The sequence below is a fragment of the Peromyscus californicus genome, unplaced genomic scaffold (genome assembly GCF_007827085.1).
Source record: "Peromyscus californicus insignis strain IS unplaced genomic scaffold, ASM782708v3 Scaffold_7__1_contigs__length_154581171, whole genome shotgun sequence".
NCBI classification, from domain to species: domain Eukaryota; kingdom Metazoa; phylum Chordata; class Mammalia; order Rodentia; family Cricetidae; genus Peromyscus; species Peromyscus californicus.
This window is the reverse complement of record NW_026294595.1, coordinates 91563504-91579884: the sequence shown is the minus strand read 5'-3', so window position 1 is coordinate 91579884 and position 16381 is coordinate 91563504. Positions and strand designations below refer to the sequence as shown.

The 16381-nt window shown below is 44.0% G+C and overlaps 1 long non-coding RNA gene across 1 annotated transcript; it reads right to left on the bottom strand.

Annotated features, from left to right (window-relative positions):
• Positions 1-258: 258 nt before the first annotated feature.
• On the bottom strand, positions 259-3292 carry LOC128102110 (uncharacterized). Its single transcript, XR_008215322.1, has 3 exons — positions 2549-3292; positions 2082-2221; positions 259-1726 (listed from the first exon to the last, which is right to left on the bottom strand). It is a non-coding gene; the product is annotated as an uncharacterized LOC128102110 (long non-coding RNA).
• Between the last annotated feature and the right edge of the window lie 13089 nt (positions 3293-16381).

Sequence of the window (16381 nt, the reverse complement as noted above, 5' to 3'; positions counted from 1 at the left end):
GCCTGGGCTGAGATCTTGGACTGAGAAAATGAGTTGAGGACCAGTGTTGATCTTTCTCTCTACTTTATGAATGTGAGTGTGATGTGATCAGCTGCCTGAAGCTCCTGCTACATTGGCTTTCCTGCCATGATGGACTGAAATCAAAATAAAACTCCCTTAAGTTACTTTTGCAAGATATTTTTATTACCGTGATGAGAAAAGTAACTAATTTTACTTTCAAAATCACTTATATATTAAAATGGCATTTAAACATAATTTACTGTCTGTTTCCCAACCCCTGAGTCATGGAAATTCTCCAAATCCATCAGCTTCGTACAGGCTCAGACCCATCTCCTTCAACAAGGTGTGGTCCATTCTTCCCTTTCAACTCTATCTGCAGGATCCTGCCTTCTTCTGATGTGTTATGCAATGGCTGCTCTCCGAAAATAGCAAGTACCTACTGACCACTCAGGAAGGAGGTGCAGTGAGGACCCAGAGATAACGATCTACAAAAGACCCAGCAGCCAGATGCGGCCAGACAGTCTAAGGTTCAATCAGAACAACTAAGAGCAAGCAAACCAGCAGAATAGAATGTAGGGTCAGCTGGTCCTGAAGTTTATAAAGCGTGGCCCTATGACATGGGAAGGTTCCCCAGAGGCACTGGGCAGAGAGGGTGGGGAGACAGAAACAAATGGGCCAGCTCCACTCTACCAGAATGAGTCCACCTCTGACTCATACATTCCCAGGTTTTCTGCCTAGAGAGAAATCTAAAGGTCACCAGTGTTGTCTTCCCTTCCTCAGAATGAATCCTGCACACTTCCAGTAAGTTCTCCTAAGAAAATCACACTAGATCTATGAAAGCTTCAAGAGCATCATCCCGCTGCACTTTACAGTAGAGAAGGAAATAGGAATCATAGGCAAGAAAGAGAAGTGGCTGAACAAGCACCATGTTCCCAGACATGGAACACTGTGAAATCCCAGATAGCATGGAAGACCGGGCGCTTACTTGGGAAAATGTTCACAATAGATTGCTAAGTGGAACACAACACATACACATTTGTTCTGTGGCTAATTGTTTCCATCTATGGCATTGAAGGGCATTCTTGGAGTGTCTAACTGGGGCATCAGCCTGTCCACAATGGTCAGCAGCTGGCCTGTGGCATTGGCCTGGTGGCCCTTTTCTCATCTGCCATCTCTCTTTCCTGCATGATATCTCCTGCTGCTGCTGCTGTTATAGCTGCTGCTGCTCCTGCTCCTGCTGCTGCTGCTGCTGCTCCTGCTGCTGCTGCTCCTGCTCCTGCTCCTGCTGCTGCTGCTGCTGCTGCTCCTGCTGCTGCTGCTCCTGCTCCTGCTGCTGCTGCTGCTGCTGCTCCTGCTCCTGCTCCTGCTCCTGCTGCTGCTGCTGCTCCTGCTCCTGCTCCTGTTGCTGCTGCTGCTGCTCCTGCTGCTGCTGCTGCTGCTGCTGCTGCTGCTGCTGCTGTATGAATAAATATCTCCATGCTATAGTGCTGCCACCTCCCTGTCTCCATTTCTGGTACACCAGAACTGCAGGATTCTTCACTGGTGACTCTGAGCCACATTCTTTTTTTCTGATCCTGAACTGTTCATGAATGTATCCAGAGTCTCATCTGCTTCTTTGAATGGTTTCTTCCATTTCTGGCCATCAACTTCTATCTAACAGGCATCAAATCCTGTTGGTCAGCAAGAAGGGATCTTCTTCTTCTCTGGTTTTGTTTTCCTCTTTCACCTGAAAAACAACAGCAAGAAAACAAAACAACAACAAAAAAAAAAAAAAAAAAAAAAAAAAAAAACTTCTTACCGTTCTTCACTTTGCAATACTAAGCACTTGTATGAGTGTAAATACCTCTACTTGGTATTACATAACCAATAAGGGAATGTGTCTTGGGGTTGGAAAGATATGATAGACAGATAACAGCTCTCCAAAAGTGATATATGATAGGTTATATGACCACAGAGGTAGAAGTTGGAGTCTACTTATGGAGCTGGAAGAAGGAACAATAGCCACAAGATGCTGGCAGCTTCCTTCCTTTACTCCAAGGAATGCTGGTGGCCGAAAGGGTCAAACAATCTGTTTCCCTCACCTGCAGTCACTGGTGGGGAGCACTGCTTCTCTTCTGTAATCACTGGTGGGGAGCACTATTTTTCTCCTGCAGTCACTGGTGGGGAGCACTGTTGGCTGTCTTGATCCTTGTTCTACAATGCACATTTCAGTTTCCAAGCTCTGGATCAGCAAAGTAACACATTTGTATTGCTTTAAGTCATGCAATTTGGGGTACCAGGTTATCACACTGAGGAAACTCATCCAAAAGGTAAGACATTCATTCTGGAAACAGCCAACCTGCCCCATTGTTAATGACTAGGATAGCACTAAGAATGACTTTTCCTTAACTATATTTTCTGCCTTTAGTCAAATGAACACACAGTAACTTTTGTAATAAGACGGAAACATTTTCAAAAATAAAATCCTAGTGAAGCATTATAGGAAGGTCCTGGAAGGGAGATGGGCTGGAATTTATAAAGGTCCTGGAAGGGTGACCTGCAATCTCACCTGTAGGTTGGTGGGGGTGGGACTGAGTCAAAGGTGACAAGCAGGGGTCTGAAATACTGCCTTTATCGTTTCGGACCTTGATGTGCAGGGGATCTGGAGATATGGTTAGGACAGCACTCAGGAACTTTGGTACTCCCAAAATACAGACTGAGAGAAGGAATCTAGAAGTGAGCAAGCACAGAAAGAGATTAAAAAAACAAAATAAAACTGAAAAGGAGTCAAGGATATTGCCTGTACCAACACTGGGGAGGAAGCAGGAAGATAAGGCGTTCAGGGTCTTCCTCAACTTCATAGCAAGTTCAAGGTCATCCTGTCTACACAAGACTGTCTCAGACACAGACACACATACACACATACACACACACTCACACAGAGGGGGATGCACTAGGGTGGCTGTGGAAGAAAAGTCAAGCTATTACATGAAAGTGAAAATGAGTCTCAGACACTACAGTGACAAACAGTTCTTCTTTTCATGTCTGTAGGAAGGAAGTCTCAACAAAGTCAAGGCAATGGACTGGCCTACCCTGAGGAAACCACAACACAGGGGATTTTACAGCCCCTGCTGCAGAGGCCATGCAGAGTTACCTACCAGAACATTCCATCCAGGCCCTTCCTGGAAATGACCCTTCCTTGGGGCTTTTTCTCACCCTTCTCCACCCAATAAATGCAACTTTCATGAGCACTCCATAGTCTTATGGTCATGGAGGAAAATAGGGGAGGCATATTCTAGAAACAGCCATACTCAAGAGAGATATGGTGTAATTTTTAATCTTCTGGAGATTCTATTAAAAATAAATGAACTGAAATGAATTTCAACAGTGTGGTGATATATTGTGTACCCCAATATATTGTATACCCTAATAAACTTATCTGGGGATCAGAGGACAGAGCCAGCCACTAGATTAGCCATAGAGGCCAGACAGTGGTGGCACACACCCTTAATCCTATCACTCGAGAGACAGAGATTTGTCGGATCTCTGTGAGTTCAAGGCCACACTGGAAACAGAGCTAGGCAGTGGTGGCACACACCTTTAATCCCAGGACTTGAGATCTCATATGTTTGCCTTTAATCCTAGGAAGTAATGTGGCAGGACACAGAAAGGTATATAAGGTGTGAGGAAATAGGAACTCACTTTCTTGAGACTGAGGATCTCGTAGAGGTAAGAACTTGTGGTTGGCTTACTCTCTGATTTTCAGCTTTCACCCCAATGTCTAGCCCCAGGTTTTTTATTAATAAGACCATTTAGCAATTTGTGTTATACAATAGTATATCTCATTTAATTAAATTATACTCAAAATATTTCAACATGTAGTCAAAGTTTAAAATATATCAAGATATCTATCATTTATTACTTCACGCTAGATCTTCAGGATTTGATGTGCATATTGCATTTATATTTTACATTTATATCTATTTATATTTTAGATTTATATCTATTATACTAGCCATATTTTAAGTATTCAACAGCTCCATATAGTTGTAACAATTATACTAGACTACAGTTCTAATTAAAAGAAATAAGACTGAATTAGTCTGTTGCATATTACTATAACAAAATATCTAAACCTGGCTACTCTATAAAGAAGAGAGTTTTGTGTCCATGACCTCATTGCTCCTTGGTCCCAGTGGGCTCCTGGTGTTCCACACAGCTGTACACATGAACCACTTCACATCCATTAGAAGAACTACAGAGAAAGTGCAATTAGGGGGATCAGATATTAATACCTAAAATTAGCTGCAGAAGTGTGAAATACCAATCATTATAGAATTTTTTAAAGCATATTCTCCTCTTAGAGCACCAAAGATTAAATAGAGACAAAGCAGAAACATGTTGTGTATGTTGGAAGGTTCTATTAGCCAAAGCCCAAGGTAACCCAAAGCATAGCTGTGCTCTAGACACCAGCTGAATTGTATTGGATTTTGTTGCTGTTGTTTGAGAAGTCAAGAAAAAATACAGATTGTTTTTGTTCTAAGACACAAATCTGAAGGTATTATTTACCCACTAACAGAAAATGAAAAACAGTATGCAAATGGAGAAATAACTTTCTATCTCAGAAACTCTGTGCTCCTGGCTTCCAATTTTTATTTTGCAAATTATCTATTTGTGATGTGTTATCCTGGCCCCTACTCCTCCTTCAGTTTTCCACACTGTGAAGCTTCTTATGTTCCAAGGTTCATCACCCTTTGCTAGGTCTACGGACCTTGTTTATTTCCCTACCCTGCTTCCTTAAGTTCTTTTGACACTAAAAATTTATCATAGCATGCAGATTTATGTATCCATGCACTCACCAACACATATAAACACAGACAGACAGATACACAGACACAGACACAGACACACACACACACACACACACACCTGAACAGACCCACATGTAGGAACATCATACCAAACCCTAGAAGTCCTCAGACGGTTGTCAAAAATTCATGAGCCACATAGTCATTCCAAGCCTCCTAACTTTGTGACATCTGGTTAAATTTCTTGGCAAAAAGAAACATAATGTCACATTTTTAAAAGTCTACAGGATTTCAGGGTGGTGGTGGTGCACGCCTTTAATCCCAGCACTCGGGAGGCAGAGGCAGGTGGATCTCTGTGAGTTCGAGGCCAGCCTGGTCTCCAAAGCAAGTTCCAGGAAAGGAGCAAAACTACACAGAGAAACCCTGTCTCGAAAAAAACAAATAAAATAAAATAAATAAAAGTCTACAGGATATCTTCAAGGATATGGAGTTCTATGATATTGTTTTAATTTCCTGGGATGTGCACTAGTTGAATATTCTTTCAGAATGCTATGTGGTCCACTTTGCTAAACTTACCTGTAATTGGTAGCGTTTTCAAAGTATATGAATCCTTCAAGGTGGTTTTCTTCTTAGTAGGTCATGATTTGCTCCAGCAATCATGCACTTGGATTTAAATCCTTACCTCATACACATATTTTTAAATGTAGTGAGCTTCTCTTCATTCTTCTGGAACCCCCAGGCTCCCAAATGTTGAATGTGGATAAATGTTGCCTATCTAACTGAAAAGCATGGAGCACAGTGTAAATTTAGCTGGGTGACAGATGAGCAGTGCTACTGACTGAACCCAGCTAAGAAGCCCCAGGTGTCAGAGGTGAGGGGCATACCCAGTGTGATGAGGAAGAAGAGGAGAAGCAGGAGGAGGAGAAATAATGAACCAACGTTCTGAATATAAAATCCTTAGATAGAAGCTGAATCAACTATTGAACTCATGTCTGATGGCCCTTGGTCTCTTCTTCTTTTTTTTTTTTTTTTTTTTTTTTTTTTTTTTTTTTTTTTTTTTTTTTTTTGCCCTTTTGTAACTAGTGTGGGGCTGTCCTGGTTGGGGCGTCTCCCAAGGATGGGAGGAGAAAGGCCATAGCCTGAGACTAGCTCTCCCTCCAGAAATTAACCTCAGTCCTGATCAACGTTCTTACACATTGCTTTCTCTCCCAAACAAGACACAAAATTCAGAAGACTGTTCATATCTAAATTCAAAGTTTTTAAAATTGGTGTTTTCAGTATATTTTCCGACAAGCCCCTGAGTGAATGACATATTTAAGGTCAGCATTAAAACTTCTCTTCTGGGCCCAGCTGAGCACTTTTCTTCCCTGGCTAGAAGGCCAGACACAAAACTGAGCAAGAAGCCCCATGGAAATTGTGTATAAGATGTAGGAAATTTCCACAAGCCAGTTTTTTTAAAAAATGACCTGACTTCCTGCCTTTTTTTAATGAGACAAAATAACTAAACACACAGGCAATGTGTGAAAATCCAACTATAGAATGTACATCAATTATGAAGTCAGGCACCTCAGATCCCTGCTAGAAACCAGGAACAAAGGGGTTGAAGCCAGGTGGCCCTTTCCCACCTACGGCATAATCTCTACAGGTAAAACAAGATATTCTGTTGGTCGGAAGGCCAAGCTGGATTTTGAAGACATGATGCAAGGCAGAACCTGTCAATGACTCACTCTACAGGGCACTTATCTCTGAGCCTGCTGAAGGATTCTTGTGCCTATTGGACAGGGAAGGGAAGTCCTCTTATAATAGGAATACCCCACCATGTCCACACATCTCTGGGAAGATGAGGGATTCCCCCATCCTCACACATGGAAGCCTGGAATTTCCCTGATAGTCATTCTTCAGTTGCAAGGGTCTAGTCACTGTGTTTCCAGAGAATGCTCATGACCACAAATCCACCCACCCCCCCACACACACACACACTAAACGCAGTTTATTGTTCATGGGGCTCCAGCACCCTCGGGATGCCAACAATGCCCCTTGTTACACTCATGATGGATTCATTTCTTAAGGTCAACATGAGGGTTAATATGACCTTCCTGTAGTCTCCACATTCATACTGAGGTCTGGCTTACACCTACTTAAGAACAAGGGAGGTGCTGTTGGCAGACTTTCCGCTGGCACAGCTCCTTCCTAGAATATCTCCTTTCTCTGTTTGCTATGCTACTGTAACTGCAGCCTTGGCCCTCATAGAGTCCAAGATCAGAATAATGGCAGAGAACAAGAAAAGAGTTGCCCCTCCCTTTCTGGATGGGCTGTAGGCGCAACAGTGAGTACTAGACATCTTTAGATGGTGGCTGGCCTGTCCGTGAAAGTGCAGTTCTTCCTGGATTCCAAATGGCGGCTGTCAGTGCCTTCTCTATGCAAATAAGCAGCGTTGGTTTAGTGCAACGTGAACGTCTGAATCCCAGAACTGAAAGGGCTTTTGTTTTAGATACTTCTTTGACGTGGTTTTTCCTTTCACTTTGGTCTTACTCAAGTTACCCAACAATCACTTACTGTTCAGATAGAGCCACCCCTGCCAGAGACATCAGGACCTGAAAATCCAATTCTCGGAGAGTCACTCCTGACTCTCAGAAACCTGTCCCAGGTCTGAGACGGTTGCCCCCTTAGGAAAGTTAACAGCGTTTAAAATACTGAGACAGTTCTTCATTCCAGGCAATTCAAACTACCCCTGCCTTCAAGACACTACAGCAAAAACACAAGCCTTAGCTAGAGAGGTAATTTTTCACCAGATTACTTAACGTGAGACACAGTTAATTCATTTCCTTGGACCCTCGACATGTCATGCCTCTGTTTAGCAAAGCTTAAAAAGTAGGCACTTCAGTAGTTGGATGAGGTTTCTAGCACAACAATTAGGGTGTTTGGCCATCCCATCACCAGAGTAGGTCAGTTCGGGCTGTCTCTCGACCATTGCCGGCAGTCTGTTGTGTGGGTATCTTTGTGGATTTCTGTGGGCCTCTCTAGCACTTTGCTTCTTCCTGTTCTCATGTGGTCTTTATTTACCATGGTCTCCTATTCCTTGTTCTCCCTCTCTGTTGTTGATCCAGCTGGGATCTCCCGCTCCCCCAAGCTCTCTTTCCCTCGACCCTCGCCTTTCATTACCCCCACTCATGTCCAGGCTGTTCATGTAGATCTTATTCCATTTCTCTGTCATTGGGCGATCCCTGTGTCTTTCTTGGGGTCCTGTTTTCCGGGTAGCCTCCCTGGTGATGTGAGTAGCAGACAATTCATCCTTGTTTCATGTCGAAACCTCATCCAACTACTGAGGGATCTGGATGCAGAGATCCATGACTAGGCCCTGGGTGGATCTCTGGGAGTCCAATTAACGAGAATGAGGAGGGTTTATATGACCGAGAATTGTTGAGACCAAGGTTGGATAAAGCACAGGGACAAATAGCCAAATGAATGGAAACACATGAACTATGAACCAATGGCTGAGGGGTCCACACTGGATCAGGCCCCCCGAATGGGTGAGACAGTTGATTGGCTTGATCTGTTTGGGAGGCATCCAGGCAGTGGGACCAGATCTTGTGCTCATTGCATGAGTTGGCTGTTTGAAACCTGGGGCCTATGCAGGATTGTTTGGCTCGGCCTGGGAGGAGGGGACTAGACCTACCTGGACTGAGTCTACCAGGTTGACCTCAGTCTGTGGGGAAGGCTTTGCCCTGGAGGAGATGGGAATGGGGGGGGGGGGGGCGTTGGGGGGAAGGTGAGGGGGACGGGAGGGGGGAGAACAAGGGAATCCGTGACCGATATGTAGAACTGAATTGTATTGCAAAATAAATTAAAATAAATTTAAAAAAAAAAAAAAAAAAAAAGTAGGCACTTCGCCTGCCGCTGGCAGTCTCCTCTCTGCTGTCCTGCCAGTGCGCAATTGTCCCAGGATGCTCTTCCACATGATTGCACTTTGAAGAGGCTGTGGTGCAGAGAAAGATTTGGTGTGTGCTTGCATAGCTGACTGAGGGGCCAGGTGTCCTCACTAGATAGAAAATAAAAGTGAAAAATGAGCCACAAGTTCCCTAAAGGGCAAAAGCGCATCGAGGCACTGTCAGGATGAATGCCAATGAAGAGAGCCTCTGGCTTAAAGTAGGCACCTCGGCAGTGGATGGAGGGCTCTCTTCTCCTGGGTTGGCAGTGGATGGAGGGCTCCCTTCTCCTGGGTTGACAGTGGATGGAGGGCTCCCCTCTCCTGGGTGTCAAATCCGAGTCAGAAGCTGCAAGCAGGACATACAGAGGAACAAGGAGGAAGATACTGAGTGCACTAAGTTGTGGGAAAGAATGGTCTTGGCTGAAAACATAAGGAGACAAAGGACAGAAAATTCTAAGTGGGTATTTTTAATTGGATCAGGTCAGCCAAGTATCTGAAACTGTGTTAGCACCTCAAAAACAATATTCATACATGTTTAAAGTAGACTTTGAGACCCAGACCACAATTCTAGTAACAATTTGGTCATAAAAATAAATTACATGCATGCATATGCTCTCTCTCTCTCTCTCTCTCTCTCTCTCTCTCTCTCTCTCTCTCTCTCTCTTCTTGCCCCCTTTGTGTGTGGGAGTGATGAGGGTGGATGTGGGTGTGTGGGTATGGGTGTGCAAGTGCTAAAATCCTGTTACAGATACAGCTTAAAATGTAAAACTTCTTGGGTTGTTATTAGAAAGGCCCAAGACCCAAGGACTAAGACCCAAGTCACTTCATCTTAAGAATGTCCCTTTTCCTGCTGGGAGAGACCAAAGCCTTCAAGAGAAGAATCTTGGGGAAGAGGTGGTAACAACAGCATGTTTCTGGCCCAATCTGATTTTTAAAATGAAGAGGGAGGGGGAGGCACAGAGAGAAAGAGACAGAGTCAGAGACAGAGACTGAGAGCATGCACTTCCTTCCCTGCCCTGTGGAAACCGGTGTGTTACACTGGCATGACCCCAGCCAGCATGCCGACAGCACACTTCCCTGCCCTGTGGAAACCGGTGTGTTACACTGGCATGCCCCCAGCCAGCACGCCGACAGCACACCGAGAGCACTACTACTTTCACTTTTCAAACTATGTGAAAGTGAAAACTTGGTGGCAAGGCCAAAAGAAGTGATTCTTCTTAGCGATTGTAGAGATGCGTGGACCTTGAGACAGAGCAAGGAACAGTTTGTAAGCGAGCCAAGAATCTCATCTCCGTGAGGCTCAGGGCAGAAACTTCTAGTTGATAAGACAGTTCAGAAATTAGCACTTTGCTGGGCTCATCAACCATCTATTGAAACCTAGTTACTTCTCCCTTTTCCTTATGAAGTACCTTTTAATGACTAGTGACCGGCAAGCTCAAAGGTTTTGGATGCAGAATCTAAGCTGTCATGAGTGACTGCCATAGCAGAGGGGTGGTTAGCTTGTGTCCCAGATTTGCTTCTCACAGGCTGTGCTCAGATGAGTGACGTGCCCCCCCCCCCCAAGCCTTAAGTTCCTCCATGACAAAGCAGGGACCATGATAACTGAAAATCAACACAGTGTTTTGTGAGGGTGAATGAGATCATAGACATGCCTTCCTCAGAACAGCTTCCGATGTGCAGGAGTCATTACCTCATGAGGGCGAGGGAAGCAGAAAACCAGGAGACACAACCAAATATTTAAAATAAATTATTAGTAAGTAAATACTTACTTTAAAATACTCTGTTCCATCACAGCACCCAGGTCAGTGCAAATCAGCATGCAGCCAACCTTGGTGGTTTAATTGTTGGGTTGATTTTGCCTCCTACTGATTTTGCCTGATGGTGTGGATGACTTTCCTCAGTAGTCAAGGATTGCCATGTCCTTTCTGGTTGGTCCTCTGGTATGACAGCTTCGAGTGTGACATGGAACAACAGAGACTTATGCACATATGCATAATCCAGGACAAGCACTTAAGAGCTGGTATGCCAGCAGGTAGTTGTAGGGTAGTTATGACTCTGAGAGTCTCTAGTATTTAATGACATTTTTGGCCTCTAATTTGTTCAGATTGTGATGGGTTCTTTGTTTATATGTTGTCAGGGTCTCACCATGTACCCCAAGCTGGCCTCAAACTCACTATCCTCCTACCTCAATCTTTTGATTGTTGGGATTTTTAAAAAACATACTTTATTTTTAAAGAGCAATTTTCAGGTTCAAGGCAAAATTGTGTTGAACACTATCATTTCTTCTTCACACATACGTGTGGACAGCATCCCCCTCCCAAATAGAGTATGTATGACAACTGATGAGCCCAGGTCATTATCACCCAGAGGTCATGGTTTGCATTGGAGTTCTATAAGTTTGAATGACTATTCGATATCTAGGGTCCCCACACACATCACAGTGTCTTACAAAATAGATTCATTGTTCCAAAAAGTCTATGCTACAGCCCACATTTTAAAGAAGATACCATGCAGGTTTGTGGGCCCTGGCCTGTCATCCTAGGATTTGGGGGATGATAGCACGGAGATAATAAGTTTAAGATCTATACTGAACTCAAGGTCATTCTGGGCTCATGAGACCCTGTCTAAAGAAAATAAAAACATAAAAGTGAAAAAGAGTGTGTGTTTATGCCCGCCCCCAATAACCCACTAACTACTCTTTATTTCTCCTGTGAGTCCAAGGGGACCAGAAAGTGGTTCCTCTCTAAACCCACTGATGATAGCTCTTCTGAGACCAAGTGAGAGCATCTAATCTTCCAGGAAGGAGCATGTCTTACTGCCAGGCAGGTTCTGGGCCAAGGACCCAAAGCAATCACAGCACCCACAAAAAGTGTTTCAATTTCACTACTTTTACAAATAGACAAAATGGGTAGTTAGGGCTGGATAGATGACTCGATGAGTAAAATATTTGCTGCCCAAGCATGAGGACCTGAGTTCAAATCCCCAGAGCCCCCAGGAAGATTGTGAGCATTTGTCTTTAGTCCAGCCCCTCTCTGGCAAGATGAGAGACAGAGATTGGTGAATCCCTGCAAGCTCAGAAGTTCAGAAGCCAGCTAACTCAGTTTACACAACAGTGAACAACAAAGAGACCCTGTCTCAAATAAGGTGGAAAGGAAGGACTGGCAAGCAAGGATTTTCTCCGACCTCCACACACATACAGGACTCCTGTACTCATACACGAGAGCGTACACATCACACATGCATACACACACACACACACACACACACACACACAAACAAGAATATTTAATAATGAGCACAATCTGGATTATATTCACCTTTATGCCAATGTAATTACAAAATGTGGTTTGACTTTTTATGGAAAAAAAATGAGAACACTGAGTTTGGAGAGGCTTTGTGGGGAGGTCTTAAGGTAAACAAATTGGTGATGTTATCTCCTACTGTGTGTCTACTCATCCATTTTCTTCCTCTTGCCATTCCCAGGCAAAAGCCACAGCAACACTGAGTTCTCCAAGGTTGTCTTTTTAAACAGCTACCAGCATTGATTATACAGAACTTGTTTATTTCATGTGCCCATCATAAGCCTCTCCCAGACTTTTCACACCCCCATCCCAGATACCAACTAACAATGTCACAGCAACTAACAGCACAGTGGGGTCACACCTGCATGGGCCAAATTAAGATCTGGCCTGGGTAGCGGCTCCTCTGGGAGTAGATCTCACTTCAGAGGCTTCTGTGAATCACACATAGCAGCATCGATCACACTTCTCACAGCCAATGGCCATGTCTTCTGCTGATTAACGAGCAAGAGCAATGACTGAGCACTTAGTTGTCACCTGGTCAAGTGCTGGTCTCCATCCACACTGGGAAGCTGTAATGAAGACGTCACTAGCATTTTCTATCTAAAACAATATAGAGGAGAAAACAATTAAAGAAACAAAACAAACAAAAATAGTAGTGTTTCCTTTTACATTGAAGTGTGTGTGGGGGGGGGGGGTGTGTGGGTGTGTGTGTGTGCGCGCGGGAGTGATATTGAGAAGTTAGTTCCACCAAAATGCTTGAACCAGTTGCACACTAGGCAGTCACGCAGACTAGTCTTGATTCATTCTTGTGTCAGACCGTTCAGCATTTTTGCCCCCCTAAACAATGCAGTTCTGATGTGCACAAACCAGCCTTGCATTGACTCTATTACTTGTAGGACACTCACTATGTATGAAGAACACAGGTACCTACTCCATGACAACTGCCCTCACTCAGAGTTCGCTTTCTACTTCTAAAGCCAGATGGCTCAAAAGAAGCACATAGAAAACCATCGTTCAAACCCAAGGTGTATTTTCATGGGAATAGTGTCTGCCCTTAAGAACGTCATCCTCTATTCTCATGACAGTGAATCAGACTGAAAACAACAACAAGAAGAAAGACCTTCTCAGGCCTAGTAGGATAGGTACTTCGGCACAGGAACAGTGGGACTGGCTATCAGAATGCCAATGTCAAAATCAAGCAGTAAAATCATTTATATTTGAGTATGAAATTGACTCCTTTAGGTTTCATTGAGTAAGCGGAAGCATGAGCAGTGTGGGGAAATGTGTCTGAGTCAGGGGGTTACCGTCCAAGCATTACAACCTGAATTTTGGCCCCCACCGCCCTGGTAAAAACTGGGCACAGGCGCACATATACCTGTATGGCCAGTGCTTCAGGGTGCACATTGGAGGATCCAGGAACTCTCTGGCCAAAAAAGAAAAGCAGCAGGAGCAGGGAGAGACTCTGGCTTGAGGGAATAAGGTGGAGGGGGATACAACAGGACACCTGACATCCTCTTCTGGCCACCACACATGAGCACATGGACACATGCACACATGAATATAGTATATAGACAGCACACACACACACACACACACACACACACACACACACACACACACACACACACACACAAAACAGAGCTTAAGGATACACCTGCTAATGAACCCGGTCTGAGAAATTTTCTCCCATGTTAATTTGCAATGCTTTTCTCTGCTGTTCACATGCAAGTTGGTCTACAAATTGCCAGGAGTTTTTGTTTCAACACTGTGTTTATCATGTACTTTTTAAATGTATATTGAATTGAGCAGTTTGGGGTTTTCTTTTTGTTTTGTTTTGTTTTTACCCAGAAAACCACATCCTTTGGCTGATCCTGGCCACTTGAATCTTTCTATAAACTGGTTTTTTCCAGCTTTTGCTCGTGTGCCTTTGCAGGTGTTAAGTGATTAAGCAGAATGAGTTCCGTGAGGTATACAATACGAGCTTTAAAAATAGTATTCGTGTGGCCAAACTGGTTTAACGTTGGAATCATTGCTGTTAGATTGTACTGTCAGCCTCTGGAAAGAGGCCCAGTGTGGAATTTTAATCCCTTCAGCCCTCTCTGCAGTCCTAGCTGTCCCAGGCACCCAGTAGCAAACCCGAGGGTGTGTGCTAATTGAATCACACAGGGAGGGAGGATGGGAGGAGGTGGAGAAGGCTCTTGAAGATGCAGAACCTTCCAGCCTTCACCAAGGCCGGAAGAAGCAGACTGATACACAGGCAGTGTGTGTGTGTGTGTGTGTGTGTGTGTGTGTGTGTGTGTGTGTGTGTGTGTGTGTAGGGCGTCCCCCGATATTGTGATTCAGCACTGGCTCTCCCTAACCTCTGCAGGTTCCTTTTCTTTAGCATCTCCCATGACCCCTTGGTTCTCCTCTCCCTTCTGGCTCAGGACACTGTTCTGACTCTTTGTGTCACTAGCCTGGACCTTCCTTCCTTCCTTCCTCAGCCAACAAGTGGAGTAGGTGTCCAGGGGCGCAAACACAGTGCTTGGCAGAGTGTTGGAACATCCACTCTGGCAGCACCCACCCTGGGTACAGAGGAAGCAGTCAAAGCACTAACAGTATCACATCCGGGGCAAAGTTCATGCTGTATGCTATGATTCTTTCAAACTCTTTTGAACTCGTTTTTATGAACAGACTTAGAAAAATATGTTAACTTACTTAAAGTCACTTAACTAAGACATCTCAGGCATGAGAGCCAAATTAGTCTGACTCTCAACTCATACTTTTAACCAGTGAATTCATTCATTGGTAAGAAAAGGTGATACTATTTGCTGCTTGAACAAAGTGGATTTTCCGTGTTAGTATCATGAGGGGCACTTCTCCCACATCCTCATACCTGTACCCGTACCTGTACAGAGGTGTGTGTGCCTGCTAAAGCAGAAGTCAGCTCCCAGCCCTCATCTCTTCTTCCTCTCCAGGAAGTTTTCTCTCTCTCCAGAAATAGACATCATGAGACCTTTTCTATGATACGGTATGCTATGGTATGGTATGGTATCATATTATATATAGTATTCTATTCTTCATATTGTAGTACAGTGTATTGCATTATCATGTGTTTATTGTGTTAGCATCCTAAAAGATACTCAAATCAAAGCTGAGACTATTTAGAGACACTGTTTCTGCCTATGTGCTCGTAGGATAAATAAATACAATTTGCCAGACTCTGGTAAAGAAATTCACAGAATCAGACAGCAATCTTCAAAGCAGCTAAAAACAAGAACAGGTTTCTACATTTAGGATCTGACTTGGAGTGGTCTAACAAAATACAATGTAATGGCCTTCATAAAACCCCCATTGAAGACTTGGGAATAGATGAGTTAGTAGAATGATTGTGTAGCATGAATGAGCTCTGGATAAACCAGTACTGAATGAACCAGGTATATTGGTTGGTGCCTGTAATGCCAGCACTCTGGAAATGGAGGCAGGAGGCTCAGAAGTTCAAAGTTCAAGGTCATCCTCAGGTACAAGCAAATTTAAGGCCAGTTTGGGCTATACAGGATCTGTTTAAATACAAACTATCAAACAAAACTCTTCTTTGGAGAAGACACCTCTGCTCATTGGAGCTCCCCAAGCCCTCCTCCAGATAGAGACTTCCTGGGAGGCCTCTGATGGACACAAGGACAATGTTCAACTCTAAGCCCAGGTCTGAAAGACAGAAGCAAAGGAGAACCTCTCACACAGAGATGCCCTCCTAGCCTTGGTCTGAGGTGAGCCACAGGAGAGAATGTACTGTGCTTATGGGTCTGCAAGTGACAGCGTGCAGAGAGTGAGACACTTTGGAGCACTCGGCTCTAAATCCAGTCTTTTTATCAGAGTCCTCCTGTCACGGCTCAGGGATCTATGTGAAAGAGGTGAAAAGACTGTAAGAACCAGGGATAGTGATAACTCCAAAGAAAGAGTGTCTTCCAGACACAGCAAAGCTCATGCACATAGGAACCTATGGAGACCGTGACAGCGCACAGAAACCTGCACAAGTTCAAGCAGGAGAAAGATCTCAGGACAGAGAAGGGGAAGTGGGTACAAACACTGACCCCAACCAAGAAGCTATTTGCAGTTGATACCTCCCGGGAGAAGGAAGAGCAGTTTTTGCCAGCAGAGTGCCCTGAGTAATAATAACCACACTCTAGAGCAGGCCTCAAGCTCAGGAGTAGATGGCCAACACAAAAATAAACACCATGGTTTTTGTGTGCTTCTTTGTTTTGTTATTTCTTGTCTTTTTGTTTTGTTTTGTTTTTTAGTGGAGAGAAAAACATGAATTTAGGTGGGTAGAGTAAGGTAGGTTCTAGAATGAGTTGGGAGAGGGGAAAGAATATAATCAAAATATA